We start from the raw sequence: 20,490 nt of genomic DNA, 5'->3' as shown, positions 1-20,490 counted from the left end.
TTTCAAGATTGTCCTATGGTTAATTTCCTGAAGTAGGCTGTAAAAGTTCAGGAGACACCCTGAGTTTACAAGCGTTGAGCATGGCTTTTCCCCACCAGCTTCCTCAGTGCTATTGTAACTGTTGGTTTTAAAGCTGTTTCTATGTGTTTTGCCTTTTATTATTTTAGCCAGTGGGCACACCTTTTCCTTTTTAAACTGGTATGTTGATGGCCTTTCCTTGTAATAACAGTTGACATAATCCCGTTGAGCTGAAAGAAAACACTACTAAGGAAATGCTGGCTACTTCTCACTTTCTCAGACCTCTGCAAGGAGGAATGGTGGAGAAAGACATACCGATGGGTACAACTAAGAATGTCAGGTTCTCAGGAAGACTTCTCTTTGCTTGAGATTTACATCTTTGTCCCTACCCTAGGATACTGATTGGAACAGTAATGAGATATCATTTTTTTCACCTATCGTATTGGCAAATGTTTTCAGCAAGCAATAACAACCATTGCTGGCAAATACTCAGGGAGATGAACATTCCTTTGCTTTGGTGGTAGGAGTGTGAATTCCTCAACTGTTTTGGCAGATAAATCTGGCAGCAATTACGTGAATTAAAACTACTCTATGTTATACAGAAATTCCAGTTCTTGAATCCTAACTTACGTTAAAAAAATCACATTTAATAAAGGACATATATAGACATATATATATATAGACATAGTGTTATTTTGTAGTATTGTTTGTAGTATCAATAAGCCATAAACAATCTGAATGCCCATGAATAAAGAATGGAATAAATCATGGCGCATGTGCACACACACACCCACACACAATGGAAAATGATGTATTGGGATATATAAATGTTCCAAAGGGGAGGGATGTTCACAATAAATAGTGAGATGAAAAAAAGCAAATGCAGAGGAAAGTGAATAATATCAACCTGTTAAAAAAATCAAAACCTAAAAACAAGTTATGTGGTCCTCTTTTCCAGCTGGAACCATGGAGGATGCAGAAGAGAAGACTGTTCCTGCTGTGCCAGAGGCCTTAAGAAAAAGCAAAGGAACTTCACAAAGCTGAAGATCAAGCGCCTGAGAAAGAATTTTGCCCAAAATATGTTTTGAAAGGCAAGGAAGAAGCTTCTCTATGAAAAAGGTAAGCACTGTCGCAAGGAATATGGGCAGATGTACAGAACTGAGACAAGAATGGCTAGGATGTCAAGGAAAGCTGGCAACTTCAATGTACCTGCAGAACCCAAATTGGCATTTGTCATCAGGATCAGTATTAATGGTGTGACCCCAAAGGTCTGAAAGGCGTTGCGGCTTCTTCACTTTCGCCAGCTCTTCAATGGTACCTTTGTTAAGCTCAACAAGGCTGCAGTTGCCATGCTGAGGATTGTGGAACTATATATTACACGGGACTATCTGAACCTGAAGTCAGTAAATGAATTGATCTGCAAGCGTGGTTATGGCAAAATCAACAAGAAGCAAATTGCCCAGAGAGATAACACATTGGTTGCTGGATCTCTTGGTAAATATGGCATCATCTGTGTGGAGGATCTGACTCATGAGATCTATACTGTTGGAAAATGCTTCAAAGAAGCAGACAACTTCTGCTGGCCCTTCAAATGATCTCCGCGAGATGGAATGAAGAAAAACACCATCAAGAAGGCGGAGTTGCTGGCAAAAGGGAAGACTAAATCAACAGGCTTATTAGAAAGATGGATGAAGGTGTCTATCATGATTATTTTTGTAATCTGGTCAGTTAATAAACAGTGACTGCTTTCCGATTGAAATGTAAAACAAAAACAGAAACAACCCCTACTCCCTCCCAAAAAAACAGGTTATGTGATTGATCAAAGAGAAAATGGGACAAGTATACACCCGCTTCTTCACACTTTTTGCCTAAAGGAGGTATGAGGGGATTTTTCATTCATTCATTCATTCATTCATTTATTATATCAGAAAAGAGAAGACACAGACAGGAGCAAAGAAAAGATGGAACACCATCTTGGTGATGGATGCTGGGTGAGAGGAGGGCTGGACGTCAATATGGCAGCCAGCCTCATTATCTCCCGCCTAAATGGGAGCAAGGGGCTGCCTCTGAGTTTTTGAGCACAGAGATTTGGAGAAGGATGTTGACTGAAGAGAAAGAGAATGGCTGGATCACCCAAGTTGCCTACAGTTACTGACAGCCCCTCTCCCCTGTATAGTTGTCTTTAGGTTGCCCAGGGCAACTCTCTTCCCAGTTATGTGCAACTGTGCATAATATCCTGCCTCAGGAGAAGTTCTTCCCTTCCCTGTGCCAAGCTGAAGCTCCTAGAATGGGGAGGATGAGGGCAGCAGAAGGTTATTTATGGATGAAGGTGCATCTACTCCACGTATGAGTAGAAACATCCAGATGAGTCAAGAAATTCACCTGACATCCGTGCTTACTTCCTTAGCCCACCCACAGAGGTAGGCACCAATTTGCATGTGGATGTCACTGTCCAAAGATTTGCTCGGAGAAGAGTATGGTAGGATAACATTTGAAATTATTAATATATGCTTTTTCTTCTCCCTATATATATTTTTCTCTCTCTGTTTCCCCTCATTCAAACAGATAGTTGGCCCTGGGGAAGTGTGAGGCAGGATAAGGTTTCTGGCTATTAATATTCAATAACCCAAGTCTGAAGGAGAAGTCAGGTAAGATTGCCAGAGAAGGCAAAATGAAGGAGGATTTGTGGGCATCGACCAAGTGTCTGCGTCAGAGACATGATGGGAGGTAAATTTTCCATGCTAGAAAGAGATTCCCATGAGGGTAGAGGAGTGTAAGGAGGAGGATAGAGGAGGAGGCTGTGGGAGCAAGGAGATAGGGTCAGTGCCCAATTTCCAACTACATAAATACGGGATTGGTAAGACCCCATGGAGGAAACGGATGCTTGGTATTGACACTGATGAAACAAAGAGGTTCCATGCCCCCAATGGCAGATATTTTGGAATTATAAAAAACGCTGCACTGAATATCTTTGTATCCCTGTGCAAGAATTTTTCTGAGATTTATACTTTAGAAGTTGACTTGCTGGGTCCTAAGTTTCAGACTTTGCTAGATATTGCCAAAATGCTTTCCAAATTATACCAGCTTGCTCTCTCAACCTCTTATATTTTTCTTCTCAAATGTAAACTACGTACTTTATAGTAAAACTTTGAGGTTCATTAATCATCAGCAATTAACATTAAGAATTTGAAAGTCCCTGTTTCCCCTAGTTCCTCACCACTACTTGTCATTGTCAGACTTCTGAATTTTTCCAGTCTGACCGACATCAGAGGATATCTTGTTTTAATTTGCATGTTTCTATTACCAGCAAGTTACAGCTTTTTTTTTCATTCCTTTATTGGTCATATAGAGCTTTTCTTCTGTGAACTGAAGGTTTATATTTATTTCTTCACTGGGCTTTTGGTCTTTTTCTTATAGGATATTTTTATATATTCTAGATTGCAATTATTCCTCAAATGTCTGAGTATTTTCTCTGTCTCTAGCTTGCCTTTTAACTTTATTTATGATGTCTAATGTATAGAAATCTAAAATGGTAGTGTCATCAAATATATTCATCTTTTAGTTTTTCCTTAATGGTTTGGTCTTTTTTTCTTAATAGACTTTATTTTTTAGAGCGGTTTCGAGTTCATGGCAAAATTGAGCAGAAGGTACATAGATTTCCCATAAACCCTCTGCTCCCACATATGCATGGCCTCCCTCTCTATCAACATCCCCACCAGAGTGGTACATTTGTTACAATTGATGAATCTTTTCATAGTTTAAGAAATATTTTCTTACTTCAATGTTCTGAGATAGTCTCCTACATCTTCTAAAACTTTTAAGGGTTGCTTTTAGCCTTTAAGCCTTTAATCCATATGGACTTCCTATTTGTGTGTGGAATGAGGAGGAATTTAATTTTCAGATACATTTTAAAATTTGTTCCTCAATCACGTGGGGTCAGGCCATCCTATTGCCAGATTCACCTGTAGCCCGCTGAAAGATCCAGGATAGCAGAGCAGTTCATAGCAGGCATCAGGACTGGACATTGCGGGTAAACACTGGGCTCACGGATAAGCCTCAGAAACCAAAGAGCAGACTAGTGATGTTAGTGGATTAGTGAGTGGGGTGACTGCTGTGGGTCCCTCATGTTGGGGACATTGGCTGATGGGGCACCAGGGACATTCACTGAATGAAAAAGGATATAACTGCCCTGGCCTTACAACTGGATATCAGGATCTGGGTCAAAACAACCAACCAACCAACAAACACAGCAGCAAATATGGCAGAACTAACATAGCCAAAGTATTCTCCAAGCAAATATAGACGACCCAGAGGAAAGTATTTTCTGGGTAATGTTTCCTCTCTGTAATGTCACTAATTTATTTAATATATACTATAACCTTCTTTAAGTTCTTAAAAAATTGAACATAATGGGGAGAAGGAAAAAATCCTATTTTAATTGTTTAGTTGGAAAAAATAAGATTTATATTGATTTCTCCCCTGCAAAAAAAATAAAATAAAATCAATTTTAATAATTTGAGGAGAGATTACAAGTTTTTTCCTATAAAATTTCTTTTTTTAAGTAAAACAACTACATAGAATTTCATGGTAATTTTAAGTATTTGTACCGCTTTTTAAAGAAAAGAAAAGAAACCCTTGAGTTATACAAAGCACTTATAGTGGCATTATGCTTTCTAAAGTAAAATCTCTGTGTACCTCATCTCAGTTATCAGAATTAAAAAGTATAACTCAGAATTCAGTGTGTAATTTCTAAGATGAGTGTCAAATTAACATTTGAACTATAGATTGATCTTTGTAATAAAATTTTTAAAATATAAAAATAATTAGCTGGGAATATCCCACATGCATTCTAAATCCCCCAGTTGACCTAGGTAATTTTTCTTATTCCTCCACGACACATGGCATTCTTTCTATGAATGACATCAGTTTGGAAATACCCCGTGGTTATCTGAGTTATAAATGGATATTTCACTATGAACTCCTGATTATATTATGATTCATACTTTCACTTCTGTTTTTTTACTATCATTTTGAAAAAGTGAAAATGAAACTGTTTCATTGGCTGAAAGTTCACAAGGGAGAGGGAAAAATAAGGTTGAATGTAATTATTTGCAAAATATTTTAGGATTATTGTCTGAAAGTATTGTGAAAACCATTTCTTAAGGAAAAACAGTGTAGTTGGGGCAAAAAAAATCTGCTCTTAGAGAGTTAATCTTGGACTTAATGTATAGTGTCTATAATAACGTCTATTGTCAGAGTTCTGCTTTACATAGGAGCATTGCTTCTGATTTCTTCTGGCATCTATTTATCTATCTATCATCTATCATCTATCTATCTATCAATCATCTATCCATCTAATCTACCTATCTATCACTTTTAAAAACTGTTTTTCTTTGTGGAACTGGGTTAGGAACCCTAGCCTTCTACCTGTAGAATTTGTTCTCTTAATCATTACACTATTGTAGACAGATGATGATAGCTAGAGAGTTAGATTTAAGAAATGAAGGAAGGAAGGGAAGAAGGAAGGAAGGAAGGAAGAAAGAAAGAGAAAGAAAAAGAGAGAAAGAAGAAAGAGTGATGTGGAACATTCCAGTATGATTCCAGGTTCGAGAGCCTTTATTCACACTTAAGTTTCCTTAGAACAGGGGTCATGCCTGCTCATTGCTGTGTCTCCTGCACCTTTGTCCGTTCCTGGTGCATAGCAACATTCAACAAATATTTGTTGAATAAATCAACACAGTAGCTTAAAAACAAACTCTTGTACTTCATGGTTTTCTGTGGAAAACCACAAGAAAAAAATATCTTCTGAGCTCTCAGAATTCTAGTAACCATGAAGTATCAGGAATCTAATAAATTCCTCTCATGAGATCTTTAAAATATGTATCATGAGGTATGAGGTCCAAGGCTAGATGCCTCAATGCCCTTAATTTTTTATTTAACGTTATCTGTAGAATGGGAATTATAAACCCTTTAGAAAGATTGATGTGATTAAAAAAATCTTTCTAGGGGCCGGCCGGGCGGTGCAAGCGGTTAAGTGCGAGCGCTCTGCTGCGGCGGCCCAGGGTTCCCTGGTTCGGATCCTGGGCGCGCACCGATGCACTGCTTGGCAGGCCATGCTCTGGCGGCGTCCCATATAAAGTGGAGGAAGATGGGCACGGTTGTTAGCTCAGGGCCAGTCTCCCTCAGCAAAAAAAGAGGAGGATTGGCAGATGTTAGCACAGGGCTAATCTCCTCAAAAAAAAAAAAAAAAATACTAGAACATCTCATGTCAGTTACACCAATAGCCTGAACTGAAAATAACATTGAGGATGTGCTGAGAATAGCAGTGATATTAATAGGATGGTTGTTGTTTTAAGCTACTATAATTTGTGATAGTTAATCAGCAATAGATTACTAGAACAGAATTGCTGTAAAGATCAAATGGATATTAATGAAAAGAAAGTCAAACAATGAGATTCTCTTTGAAAACCTGAGGAAATTAAGAGCAGAAATATGGACGTCATTTTACTGAAACAGAATAGCTTATAAACCGGGAAGACTTGACTTGTAACCTGCTAAATATTTTTAAAAGAAATAATGTGTTAAACAGAAAAGGAGTTGGTCAGACTGGCATATGAAAGAAGAAAACAAAGAATCTGTGAAGTACATTTTGGCAGAGAATTCTAGAGAAATTTGTTCCCAAGATTTGTTCTTTCTGGTGCTGATTGTTGACACTGTAGCATTAGTTATTCTTTGCTTGATGCCATTGAACATCTTGTTTAAATCAACCTCCACTTACTCTGAATTCGTATTCACTAAGCGTTGTTTTGATTATAATTTGATTTCTGATATAACTTTACAAGGAAGGAATGCTTTGGCCAGAGGAACCCTTGGCAGTTGTATCTCTCATTATAATTAATGAATTTTTTTTCTGGTTTGTACAGAAGTCTCCAGAATTCAGTTTGTATAAGTTACAATTCCCAAGTTTAACCAAGTCTGGGACATTGACGAGGTTGAGTTTTCAAATAGACAAGACTGAGTTTGGGTCGCGATGGTTTTCCCAAGGCTGTTGCCACTTTGATGAGTGCTCCTGGCCTTCCCACTTGTTGTGGGGACAGGGTGAAGGAGTCCCTGCTAAAATGTGTGGCATAGAGTGGCATACCACAAATGTTGGTTTCCATCCCAAAGTGTTTCCTCTGACAGCTTGTATGAGGAAGAGGGAAAATAAATACTGTATTGAGAAGTGGAGCAAGGAGGAAAAAGAGAACAGTTTGCTGAAGGCAATGTTTTATTGACGTATTAAGCTCTGATGGAAATCTCTCTTGTGATGTCACATTGTACTTTTTCAGATGTGATGGCTAATTTTATGTCTCAACTTAACTGCACCATGGGTGCCCAGACATCTGGTCAGATACTATTCTGGGTGTGTCTGTGAGGGTGTTTCTGGATGAGATTAACATTTGAAATGGTAGACTGAGTAAAGCAGATTGCCCTCTCCAATGTGGGTGGGCCTCATCCGAGTAGGTGAAGGTCTGAACAAAAGCCTGACCTTCCTGCACAGGAGGGAACTCTTTTTGCCTAATTGCCTTTGAGCTGGGACATAAGTTTTTTCTTGCTTTCAGATTCTAACCAAATCTCCTGGGTCTCCAGCTTGCCTACTGAATATCTAGGAATTTGTCAGTCTTCATAATTGCCTGAGCCACTTCCTTATAATAAATCTCTTTCTCTTTCCTGTACATCCTATTGGCTCTGTTTCTCTGGAGAACCCTGACTAATAATACATCAGGTGTCTTCACAATATGGCGTATTACCAGAAAATTTTACTTTTGCAAATAAATTAGGTCTTTAATGTAGTCACTGGCAGGGGAAAAATATTTTTATCTAAATTAGATTTTCTGTGACTCATTGTGAATGTTTTCCTGTTTTTTTCTTTAACATTCTATCTCATTAACATTTGTCAAATTTATCCTCAGGAATGGAAAATTATACACAGTAATGAACTTAAAAATTTGGTGTACTCTTATGTCAGAGATGTCTGTGGTACTTGCCTGGTTGGTTTTGTGATGCTGTCACATTTCCTTTAGTTTAACAGGCTCTTGCCTCAAATCCCCAAACTCAGACCTTTACTCATCTCTCCGCTGGACCCCCCAGTGGGACAATGTCAACAGCTCTACAACTTGCAAGTGCTGATAAAGTGTTTGTAAGAATGATTTATTAAAGGAAAATATAAGTCAACAAGTGGATGTACTCCATCACAGGAATATAAGACCATTCACTAATTCCACAAACATTTATGGAGCACCTACCCATATACCAGGCTGGAGGAACAAAGATGAAACAAACACAGACCGTTTTCTTAGAGAGGGAAGATAGAAAATGGACATGGAGGCTCAGAGGAAGAGGAAAGTGCCTGATGTTTATTGAGCACCTACACTTTCCCAGGCACTCTGTTAGGGGCTTTACAATGAATCTTCACAAGAGCTCTCCAAGGTAGGTACTACTGTCCCTCATTTCCGTAGGAGGAAACCTAGGCTCAGAGAGCTCCTCCAGTTAGGAGAATAGAAACTACAGTAGCATTCACTGAGCCTCAGTGACAGAGTGGAGTCCAGACCCAGATCTGTGGTTTCACATCTGTTTCTCCTTCTACTCCACCTTGTTGCTTTGTTCTAGAACCATGCTGTCTGAGATGATAGTCACTAGGTGCGTGTGGCTGTTGAGCACTGGAGATGCAGACAGTCCAAATTGAGATGTGCTATCAGTGCAAGATACAAACCAGATTTCAAAGAGTTAGTATGAAAAAGAATGTAAAATATCTCATTAATAATTTTCATGATTACATGTAGAAGTGATAATATTTTGGATATACTGGTATATTTGTCAGGGTTCTCCAGAGAAACAGAACCAATAGTATCAAGTTGCCTATTTCTGTCTGTCTGTCTGTCTATCTATCTATCTATCTATCTATCTATCTATCTATCTATCTATCTATCATCTATCTATCAGCAGACAGAGACAGAGAGACAGAGACAAAGACAGAGACACAAGGGAGAGAGAGACAGGGGGATTTATTTTAAGGAATTGACTCATGCAATTGTAGCGACTGGCCAAGTCTGAAATTTGCACAGCAGGCTGGCAGGCTGGAGTTCAGGTAAGAGTTGGTACTGCAGTCTTGAGTCTGAAATCTGAAGGGTAGACTAGGCAGCCTGGGAACTCAGTCAGGGTAATGGACTGAATTAGTCCTGGATTAGTCCCCTCTGCCCCTCAATTCATATGTTGAAGCCCTAACCCCCAATGTGACCGTATTTGGAGATATAGCCTTTAAAGAAGTAATTAAGGTTAAATGAGATCATAAATGTGGGGGCTTAATCCAATATGACTGGTGTCCTTATAAGAGGGAGAGACTCCAAGGTTGCATGAGCACAGAGAAATGGCCAAGTGAGGACACAATGAGAAGGTGGCTGTCTGCAAGCCACCAAGAGAGGCCTCAGGAGAAACCAAACTGCCAATACCTTGATCTTGGATTTCCAGCCTCCAGAATTGTGAAAGAATAAATTTCTCTTGTTAATTCACTCAGTCTAGTATTTTGTTATCACAGCCCTAGGAAATGAATACAGCAGGGTTTCTATGTTTCAGTCTTGAGATTGAATTCCTTTTTCTTTGGGAAACCTCAGTCCTTGCTCTTAAGGCCTTCAACTGATTGGATGAGGCCCACCCACGTTATTGAGGGTAATCTGTTTTACTTAAGGTCTACTGATTTAAATGTTAATTACATCTAAAAAATATTTTTACAGCAACATCTAGATGTGATTGATCAAACAACTGGGCTCCATAGCCTAGCCACATTGACACATAAAATTTAACATCACAATTGAGGTCAATAAAATATACTATTAAAATTATTTCCACCTGTTACTTTTTACTTTTTAAAATGGGGGTACTAGAAAATTTAAAATTGTGTATGTGGCTTACATTTGTCACTCACATTAGACTTCTTTTGGATACAACTGCTCCGGACATTTATAAAAATAGATAGCAAGTTTCATAAAAGATAAATGCACAAGGTGCCATGGGAACATGGAAGAAAGACGTTGACATCTTCTGGGGCTGTTGAGGAAGGCTTTGCGGAGATGGTAAGATCTCTCAAAGCACAAACTGGAGCAGGAATGCTGCAGTTTGAGTCTCTGCTCTGCTGCTTCACCGGATGGGTGGCTCAGGGCAAGAAACTTAACCTCTCTGTGCCTTGTTTTTCCCATCTGTAAAATGGGGGTGGTTTTTAAACCTTCCACATGGGATTTTTGTGAGGGTTAAGTGATTTTATACATGTAAGCATTTAGAACAGTGCCTGAGACAATGAATTTCAGTCAGTATTAGTTGAAGAAGATCATGCTTGAGCAGAATCTGGACAGATGAGAGGTTGGACAGATCCTGAAGTGCTTATTGAAAAGGGATGAATTCTGGTGAAGGTGAAGGAAACGTTAAATGCTCTTCTTTGGGTTTCACTTTCTGTCTTAACACAGGAAAATTAGCAGCAGGGTCTCAATTAGTATGTTCTGTGCTAAGACTTCAGCCAACTTGCATTGACTTTTTGCATCATTTGGTGAATGACTGGTATGTGCTTGGCGTGATGCTCGGCATCCCTTTTGGTCCTCATTTTGCTTATCTCAGCAGCACTCAGCCATGCTGAAAAGGAGGCATGGCCTCCTTTTCAAAACACTGGATTTTTGGCATGATTGTCTCCTGGCTTTCTCCTATCTCCCTGGATGCCCCGACATTGACTCCTTTGCACAATCAGTCTTCTTCTAGATCAAGCTCAGTCCTTGTCTCTCACTTCTTCTTATTCTATGCTGTCTCCCTAGAACATCCCATACACTCAGGTAAGACCTTAGGTACCACAGATACCACACATGACCCACAAATTTGTATCTACCGTCCAGGCTTTTCCACTGAGCTCCAGATCTGAATAATCAGATGCTTACTTGATTTCCTCCCCTCTATGTCTCAGAGGCATGTCATATTCAACATATCCTAAAATGTATTCACCTGTCCCCCATCACATACACCTTACTCTTTTTCAGTGTTCCCAACTTGTATCTTACAAAGCCAGAAACTTATGTGTTATCCCCTATCCATCTCCTTTATTCTCCAAATCCAAGCCAACATCAGGACTTACTAGTTTTACCTCACTTCATCCAAGGCTGCCGTCGTTTCTCACCTGGATCGCTGGACTAGCTCCCTGCATCCTTTTTGACCCCCCGTTTAATTTCTTATCCACACTACAGCCAAGCTGGTATTTTTGAATTTGAAATCTCATCATATCATTACTCCTCTAAAAATATTCACTGGTTTCTCACGTTCATTGGATAAAGTTAAAAAAATCCTTGTTTTAGGAAATCTAAGACAAGCTTGTAATTTCTGGGCCCTAACTATCACTCCAGCCCCATTTCACATCAGGCTCCTCTCCGTTTAGCCATACAGGTCTTTTGTCATCTCTTTGTTCCAATCATGTTCCTTCTGGCCGTAGAACCTGTTCCCTCTGCCTGCACCCCCCCACCCCTATATTCTCAGAGCATTATTTTCTTTCAAAGAATTTACCATAATTCAGATTTATTCATGTGATCCTTTGATTATTGCCTGTATCCCTGACTAAGTGCCAAGAAGTCCGAAAGGGACTGTGTCTTTCCTTCCCTCCTGTTGGATCTCTGTCCTAGCAACTGCTGGCACATAACAGAAGCTTGACAAATCAATGCACAGTCTCAATCAGTGCTCACATCAGCTCTGCTCAGAGGTACTTTCATTCCTCAATTTACATGTGCAGCCAGAGAGGTTCAGTAGCTTTATTTACATGTCCAAGATTATAAAACCGGTAGGTGGAAGAACTTGGAACTGAAACCAGGTCATGCTGTTCTCACTCTTCCACACTATATTTTAGTTCTCCTTGTTTCTTAAGCTTGGAGAATGACAAGAACCATGTGACTGTGCTCATCTCTTTTTTTGTTACCAGATCATACCGAACACGTGAACTCTCAGTGATTGTACCTATTTCTGAACGTAAACTTTTGTTTTGGAAAAAATAAACTGAGTAGTTTTTAATGAAATGTGATTAAGAGAAAAATAGCCTCCCATGGTCCCGTAACCAGGAGCTCTGGATATTTTTCATTAAGTGGAAGAAAAATATAGACTCTCAGGAGATTGAGAAAAATCTTCATTAATGAATAAAAAGATTGTTCCAGATATGCTGTAAAATCAACAAATATATTGAGGTGAAAAGCAAGATGGTTTAATTCAAGTACATAAATAAACACATTCGCAAAATTTTAGCTACTCTATTAGTAATAATCAGAATGATTTGTCTGGTTATACTCTTTTTATTAAGTTGGATCATGTAAAATTGCTGATATTTGACCATTTTTGACCACGAAACAGCATTTTCTTATGGTTCAATTCCCTCATAAAGAAATATTTTCCTATCTCCCTTCTGTGTCCCAGGAAACATTTCCTTTCTTGTCAGCTCATTGAAAAGAGGCCCATTTTGATTGACTTTCTGACTAGAATGTCGATTCACCTTTCTTCCCTATTTCTATATGTGTGTCCATCTTCCATCTGGAAGCTGTGGGCTAGTTAGAGAGAATCCACTATTTGATCAAGGGTAATAAGGCCTCATGTAATAAACAGAATGGAGGAATTCATGAAGCTCCAAGGACCTACCACACTTATAACTCCCTTTTAGAGAAAATGGCCTGAAGCAGTATCTTCCCGCAAACTTCGATATGATTCATGGCATTTACTCACATTGAGTGAAAACAATGGTCACAATGGATTGGACCACAGATCAGAAGGTAAAGTCTATTAGACAGAGGGAGATGAGAAATCATGTAGACCAAGACAGATGATCTCAATTTCTGAATTTCCAGTTCCCCGACTGTGTTTAAGAGGCCCTACACTGCTTTATTTCTCATCTATGAATATTCATGAAATTTGCCTTATGTAGCCTTCTAATAAAATTATTTTTCTTTGCCCTTGTTAGAGAAAGCTCTTCTCCTTACCACCAAACAATCCCTCACCAAGACAAGTGTTAAACTGGATGATATATGTAAAGTTTTTTTTCCCTTTTCTTTTGTAAACTATAAAGACAAATATGAGGAGCGGCTATTAAAAAAAAATTCTTTCTCTTGTGAAACTTGGCTTTCAGAATGGAAATTTATTTCATGTTGGCCAATTAGATTTTCTGTAAAAAAACAGTAGCTAAGCAGAGGAGATGTTGCTTCAATGAGGTATGAAATGCATATTATTAGGTGGATTTTATCTTAGAATCAGCATAAATGCACAAGCAAATATCATTCATTTGCAATCCAGAGGCTTTTAGAAATCATTCAGTTGGATTTTTCTTTTTCCCTTCAGAAGGGATTAATCTGAGCTCCTGCTGTTTATGGGCAACCAAAGAGATCACATCTGGTTACACTTCAAAATTTAGTTGTACAGCTATAAAACCAATTGTCCTAGACCTTAAGTCTTGTTCCTTATGGAAAGGTTTCCTCCCTGTAGCCATAAGAACAAGTGTTTTTAGAAAAATTTTCTGCTGGGGCATAGAGAACACACTGGAGAATATTGCAAATACATTTATTTTATTTATTTCACAAACTGTTTCATTGGCCTTCCAAGGGGGTTATTCAAACAAAGGTTGAGCTGAACTTCAAGGGTAAAGATCTGAAATCAGAAGAATCGTCTTTCTTTTCTTTCTTTCTGGATAGCAGTTCTTCATAGCTCTCTACTGTCTTGCTTTTCCTTATGTAGGGATAAGGAGTTCTGGGGTTGGCCTACATTTCCTTTTGTAATGTTTGTTCACTTTATTTAAAGCAAATATCTTCATCTTTTTCATGTGTTATCTGATACCAGATGTCAATAGAATCTAGAGCTATTTTGGAACTTTCCCAAGGGTAAATAATGAGTGTAGAGATCACATCAAGAGTCTGTAAGAAGACAATATCTCTGGTTTAGAGCCCCAAGGACAGTATCTCTGAATTTGGAGCAGAGATTGTATTTGAGGGGTTGTGTTTCTTATCCTTGACAGGTAACATGTTGCATATAATGGGATGTGGATTTTTATGGTGATTAGAGAGGGACTGAGCTAGGAGGGAACAGTTTGTTATGGGATAAAAGCACAAACCTTCATGAAAGGGTTTTTCTTACAGCTGAGCTGGAGACTTTGCATAGCCTGTCACCAATACCTGCATTCATTCAGTGATTCTAGAGTCAGTAAAGTGTGTTAGGTTTCTGAAGGCTCCGCTCGTTCTCTGTCTGCTCGCCCTGGCTTCAAGACTTCACTGAGCACTGCTGTCAACAAGGGGGCACTAGTAGCAAATGTCTATACCCTTTAAATGTCTACTATGTACCAGTTACACGTTGGGCAAAATAGGGTGAAATGCTGTCATTTTTTCATATTTCAGGCACTATGTCAAAGGCTTACTATGTACAATTTCATTGTAATCACACACACACACACACACACGCACACACACACACACAAACTCCACAAACCGTGAAAAGGAGATACCATTGAATATATTTTACAGATACAGAGTCTGGAGTTTAAAGAGGTGAACCTGCCTGGCCCCCTTCACACACACACAGTTATTAAATAAGTGGAAGTTTTAGGATTCAAATCCAAGTTTATTTCATTCCAAATCTGGTGCTCTCAACTAATATAGTCTACCACTTCCAGCTACCGTTTTTTTTTTGTCTTCAAGGGATTAAAATTCTAGTCATACTGGCAAACCTGGTAGTAATCATAGTCATACTGGCAAACCTGGTAGTAATCAATCAAGCAGGTTATGGTGGAGGAAAGCATAGACATTAAGAAAGTATGGGGGTCACCTAAACTTGACTGATGGGATGAGACATGGCATCCTGGAGAAGGTGATTGTGCTGGGTGAGTAAGAGTCAGTCAGCGGTGATGGAAGAAAACCATATTTCAGGCATTGGGAAGGGCATGTGCACATACTGGAAATGACATGTTATTTCTTCCAATTTGGGACCCAGAGTGGAAATTTAGGAGTGATCTTGGTTGGGAGTAGAGAAGCAGGTAGGGACCTTGTATGAAACCATTCTGTAGCACCTTAAAGGATTGGATTTTATCCATAAATCAGTAGGAAGACTTTGCGAATTTCATGAATAAGAGTAACATGATCAGATTTGAATTTAAATAATATCACTTTGGAGGTTGCGTGGAGATTAGATTTGAAGTGACCGAGATTGGAGGCAGGAAAGCCAAATTTTGCCATTAAAAAGTAATCTATGCAAGAAGAGATGAGTCCTCAAATAAAATAGTGATAATGTGGATGAAGTGGAAGAGAACATTTGAGGGCTGTTTGGGAAAAGAATTTACTGAATTTTGTAATTGGATTGAATGTGAAGAGGAGATGAATAAAGAAGAGAAAAACCCTCAAAGATGATTGCTAATTTTCTGTCTTGGCTGATTGTTTTATCAAAGGAGTGGTGACACAGGATGAACAGGTTATTGGGAAAATGATGGGGTACCTCTACAGGACGTTCAGATGGGGAGGTTTAGAGTTGTACAAGTGGAACTGGAGCTCAGCAGGGAGGTCCAAGCTAAAGCTAAAGCCATGCTTCTGGAACTCATCGGCATAAAAGTGGTAGTTCAAGTCATTAGAGAGGATGAGATCTTTTAGGGACAATGAGAAGAAAGAGAAGGAAGAGGATGAGTATAGGAAGCTCCAACATTTAAAGGATGGATAGAGGAAGAGGAGCCTGAGTAAAGCAAAGAGAAGGGAAAACCACGTAGGTAGAAAGTAATCCAGGGCTGACTATAGTCAATAAAACAAAGGGAGATGAGAACTTGCAAAATGGGTATATGGAGAACAGCTTCAGATTCTACAGAGAAGTGAGAAAAGACTGAAACGCATCCTTTGAATTTAGCAAGAGGGTGATGATTGAGATAAAACTTCTCTTCACTTTAATGACAGCTTTTGTTCCTCACTCTCCTCCCTGGTATAGGGCTTATGTGATTAGAGATGCCTAGGGAGAGAGCTGTTAGTTTGGGGTTTACGTATTACTCCAATATCCACAAAGAGGTAGCATGGTAGAAAAGGATTTCTTTTGGCTCCTTGGAGTAAAATTACTGAAATTAACCTTATATAATTTCCCTATTTGTGCACCTCACTCATTAAAATCAAGAACTTCTCCTTAGAAGGATACTGCTATAGGAAAAAGGGTGTATCCTTTTCCACCTTCATGGCCCCTCTGAGTACAATCTAACAGCAGCAAACGTTGGATGAAGAATCTACATTTTCAGTATCAAAAGTTGTGGGGGTCCAAATTATGTGTTTGTAGATTAGTTTTAAGAACATTACTTCCACCAGTCAGATCAAGTGAGAATTGTGCTCTTATGCCTTGTGACACCCGGCAATTGATCAGAGATAAAATCTTTCAATGGTTGAGCTTGAAGTCAGATAAGTCTGTGTTTGGACACAGTCTCATACATTCTGGGTGATCTTGGGCAAGTTACTTAATTTCTTTTAGTTTCAATTTCCTCACAGGTGAAGTGGGAATGATCATATCTACCTTGTAAAGTTTTTATAAGTATTTAAGGAGATAATGTACATTAAGCATATAGAACAGTTTTTTGCATGTAACCATTGCTCAATAAATGTTAATCGCTATTATTTCTAGTCTAATCTTTAAAGTTAACTTTTATTCTCTGCTTTGGGCAGAGAAGATTGGCCTTTCCTTAGAGTGCTCAATCTTCTTTTCTTTCTTTCTTCCCTTCTTTTTTTCTTAGTTCCTTCCTTCCTTCCTTCCTTCCTCTCTCTCTTTTCTTTCCCTTCCTTCCCTCCCTCCCTTCTGCCCTCCCTTCCTCCTTTCTTTTCCTCCCTTCTTTCCTTCCTTCCTTCCTTTCTTTTTCTTCTTTTTCTTTCTTTCTTTCTTCCTTCCTTCCTTCCTTCCTTCCTTCCTTCCTTCCTTCCTTCCTCTCTCTCTCTCTCTCTTTCTTTCTTTCTCCCTCTCTCTTTTTCTTTCTTTCTTTTCTTTCCTCCTTTCCTTCCTTTCTTCTTTTTTTAAAAATTTTTATCTTGCCATCAGTCATGAGCGGAGATCAATTACTTTAAACAAATCAACTTTTTCCTTTGGATCTTGATGCATATTTAATGAACTTTGAATTTATTTCTTTCCTTTTCATGACCAACTCTTCCAATAAATAATCTACACTCACTCTCATTTTTCAATTATCTGTTCTGTTTGTAAACATGGAAATGTAAGATTAGCTCCTGAAACTGCTTATGGAAGGTCATTGGTGACCTTTTAAAATCCTCAACCTCTTGGGCTATTCAGCTGCATGTGATTCTGTTGAGAACCCCTTCCTTGAAAAATCTCTTACGCTTTTTTTTTTGTGTCACCACAACATCCTCACTTTTTTCCTCACTGGTACTTCTTTTCCCACTCACATCCCGGTCATTGGAGTTTCTCAAGGATTAGACATTAGCTTTATCTTCTCTTTTATACACTAATTTCTTCACAGAGTCCTATCTACTTAGATTTTTCTTCATAACCTTGATGATAAAAAGTATCACATCTACATCTGTGCTCTGAGTTTTCAACTTGTACTCAATCTCCATGTTTCCAAACACTAGAACCACTGCTATCTTCTCATTCTTCATCAGGTAAGCTCAACTTCCATCTCTTTCTTGGGCTTCATATTTTCCAGCCAACAAGACCTTTTTCCTTTCTACATTTCTTTTAAGCTGTACTATTCAGATTAGTATTTGCCTTAAACTGTGTGAAAATACTATTCTCCAGTAGCTTATATGTTCTTTGAGGATAGCACTCAGATTGATATTTCCTGTGTGAAACTTAAATACTTGATAATTAATTACTGTGTCCACTTTTTAAAAAAGTCAGTGTTGTAGATGAAAAGACCTAGGTAACCATCAGAGTTGAAATAGTTTTTACACCCTAGAGTGGTGTAATACTTATTTGAGAATTTGTGTTTATTATCAAGCAAAGTTTAGTTAATAAAATTAAGAGACATAATTAGAACATGAGACTTAAGTGCATTAAAAATTGAGGGTCATGTAAAACAAACATACTAAACAAATGTTTTTTCCTCTTATTTTTGTTAATTATTTGGCACTGGAGCTTAGTCTCATTTAATATGTTTCTCCATAACCCTGGTTAAGAAGTGAATAGAAAATTTTTTTCTGGAACATTAAAATGGAATATTTAGCAACATTTTATAACTCATAATTTGGAGAGTGCAATTAATTCTGAATGTAATTGCTTTCATTAAAATCCACTACAATCTGATTTGTGCAGTTAATTAGAAAAAAATCTGTGGGTGGCAAATTCTGTGTTGAAGAAATATTTTGTTTTGTGTGAGCAAAGCTTTCCTAAACTTTCATGTTTTTGATTTAAAAATCCAAAGTAAATCTTAAATTGTAGGTTCAGTAAAAAGATGAGAAAACCAAAAAAACCCAAAACAAACTCCTTGATACAAATCCACACAAAAAGGAAGCAATTTTTCATTGATTTGAACAAAAGGACTATTTCCTTTATTCCTACTTAGCATACCTAGATCAGTCTCAGAAAGGACATAGACTTGTTCGTGTATTGTCTGGTTGAGAAATGACTAAGATGCTATTCTGGACAGGGTCACTTGGGAAGCCTCCTGGTGGTGGCCAAATAATTATGATACTATTTGGGGCTATATGTCGGAATATTGAAAGCTCAATTTGAATTCTTTTTAACAGCCGAGTCACAACAATGCCCCTGCAAATGACTTATTTTTGCACCTCAATTTTTTCTATCACAATTCAAAGGGAAATTTCTATCAGAAAATATAATAACTTGTTCAACAATGAGAAAAAATTGAAGTCAGAAAAAGGAAAAAATAAAGTCTTGCAGGAATTTTGCCAGCTGAAAGATGAGGGCCAAGTGTGGGTGAATTACAACTGAGACAATTGGACAACATGGGTATTTTATTTTAGTCTATGCAAAAGAAATATGTCTCCAAGATGGCACATTTCAAGCCCCAGGTATCAGCTTTATCTGACGTGCTGCTATTGTGATTTCATTTATTCACTCTTTTATTCTGTCAAACAGGTATGTGTTAAATACTAACTACGTGATAAAGTACTAATGATTGGTGCCACCAGTAAAGCATGTGATGAAGTTACAGCCTTTACTCTTGCTAAGTTCTTCTCACTTATCCTCACCCAGGCCTTATTCCTAGATGGGAGCCATTTGCAGGAGTCACAAGATGTGGATTTCCTACCTTGTGGATTGCGGGATCCATGGAGGTTCTAGGATTGGGAAAATGTGTTTCTGGAGTTTGAACCCATTATATTTCCTTTGTTGCCTCTACTCTGCTGGAAATAGCAAGGAACTCAAGACTAAGAGGTAGAACTTGGAAAGTCTGAAACATTTTAAATAGCTCAAGTTCCCTTGGAGAAGGGGAAGATGACCACTGTGAGTTCCAGTTGTGTGGGTGTGGGGTCTGCTGCTAAGACTACGCTTATTTATCTTGTGATATGTGTTTTAATGGTAGGTGAGATTTAGAAGATGGGAGTCTCAAAAGAAAGTAGGCATAACCCTGTTTTAATATTTTCCCCCTACTCTAGTGAATCACCTGGGTTTGCCTCTTTCAATTCATGGGGTAATCTTTAAATAACTACAGAAGTGGGTTTATGGATAGGTCCATTCTTTTCAAGAAGAGATTTTTATTCAAATTGCTCTTTTCTCTGTATTCTGTTTCCTTTCTCTCTTTCTCCGTCCTTTTTATTGTTACACCCTGTGTACTTCAAAGATCTATTCCTTTTCCTTATAAAAATTTAAAAATGTTAAATGTTTATAAATAAGCACAAAAATAAACAACAGGATGGTTTCTCCTTTTATACTTAGTTTTATGAAAATATAGAGGAAAATGACTTGGTTGGAAAAAGATTGATTTTATGAAGCTAGAGATAGGAAGAACAGAGAAGAAGAGAATTTGCATGGCATTGTCATATGACATATAAAGTCCAGGTTATTCCCACAGGGACTTGTCAGTCCTGAAGGATATTTTCTGCATAGGGAGGAAACTCACTACTGTATAACTGGTAACATCCTAGGGGGAGTCTCTAGACCACGTCTACTCTTCTAGGCTTCTCTGAGCCAGTGTAAGTTACAATCAGAGGGGAATTTCCTTATCTGAAGTCTCGTCACTTCACTGAGTTTCTAAGTAGAAATGAGAGAACCCAGAAAAGTTTTGAAAAAAATTTTAGTTCTTCCTGGCAATTACATGTTTTTTTTTTTCTTTTTTCTTTTCTCTGTATGTCATTTGGACGTGGGGAACTCTTATTATCTTAGGAACAAATATTAAACAGTTCTCTGGAAAAATGAATTTGATTTTGGGTCAACAACTAGAGAATACTCCTTTTGTTTTCTAGCAGCTCCACAATCAAATGTATGTTCAATATAACTGAAGAGAAAGACTACAAGTGTTGG

At 38.2% G+C, this 20,490-nt stretch overlaps 1 pseudogene; it reads left to right on the top strand.

Moving 5' to 3' along the window:
- Positions 1 to 984: 984 nt before the first annotated feature.
- Positions 985 to 1,750, top strand: LOC131423056 (60S ribosomal protein L7-like; annotated as a pseudogene).
- Positions 1,751 to 20,490: the final 18,740 nt, after the last annotated feature.

This window comes from Diceros bicornis, chromosome 27 (genome assembly GCF_020826845.1).
Source record: "Diceros bicornis minor isolate mBicDic1 chromosome 27, mDicBic1.mat.cur, whole genome shotgun sequence".
Lineage (NCBI taxonomy): Eukaryota > Metazoa > Chordata > Mammalia > Perissodactyla > Rhinocerotidae > Diceros > Diceros bicornis.
The sequence above is the reverse complement of the archived record's forward strand: the minus strand, read 5'-3'. Positions and strand labels throughout refer to the sequence as shown.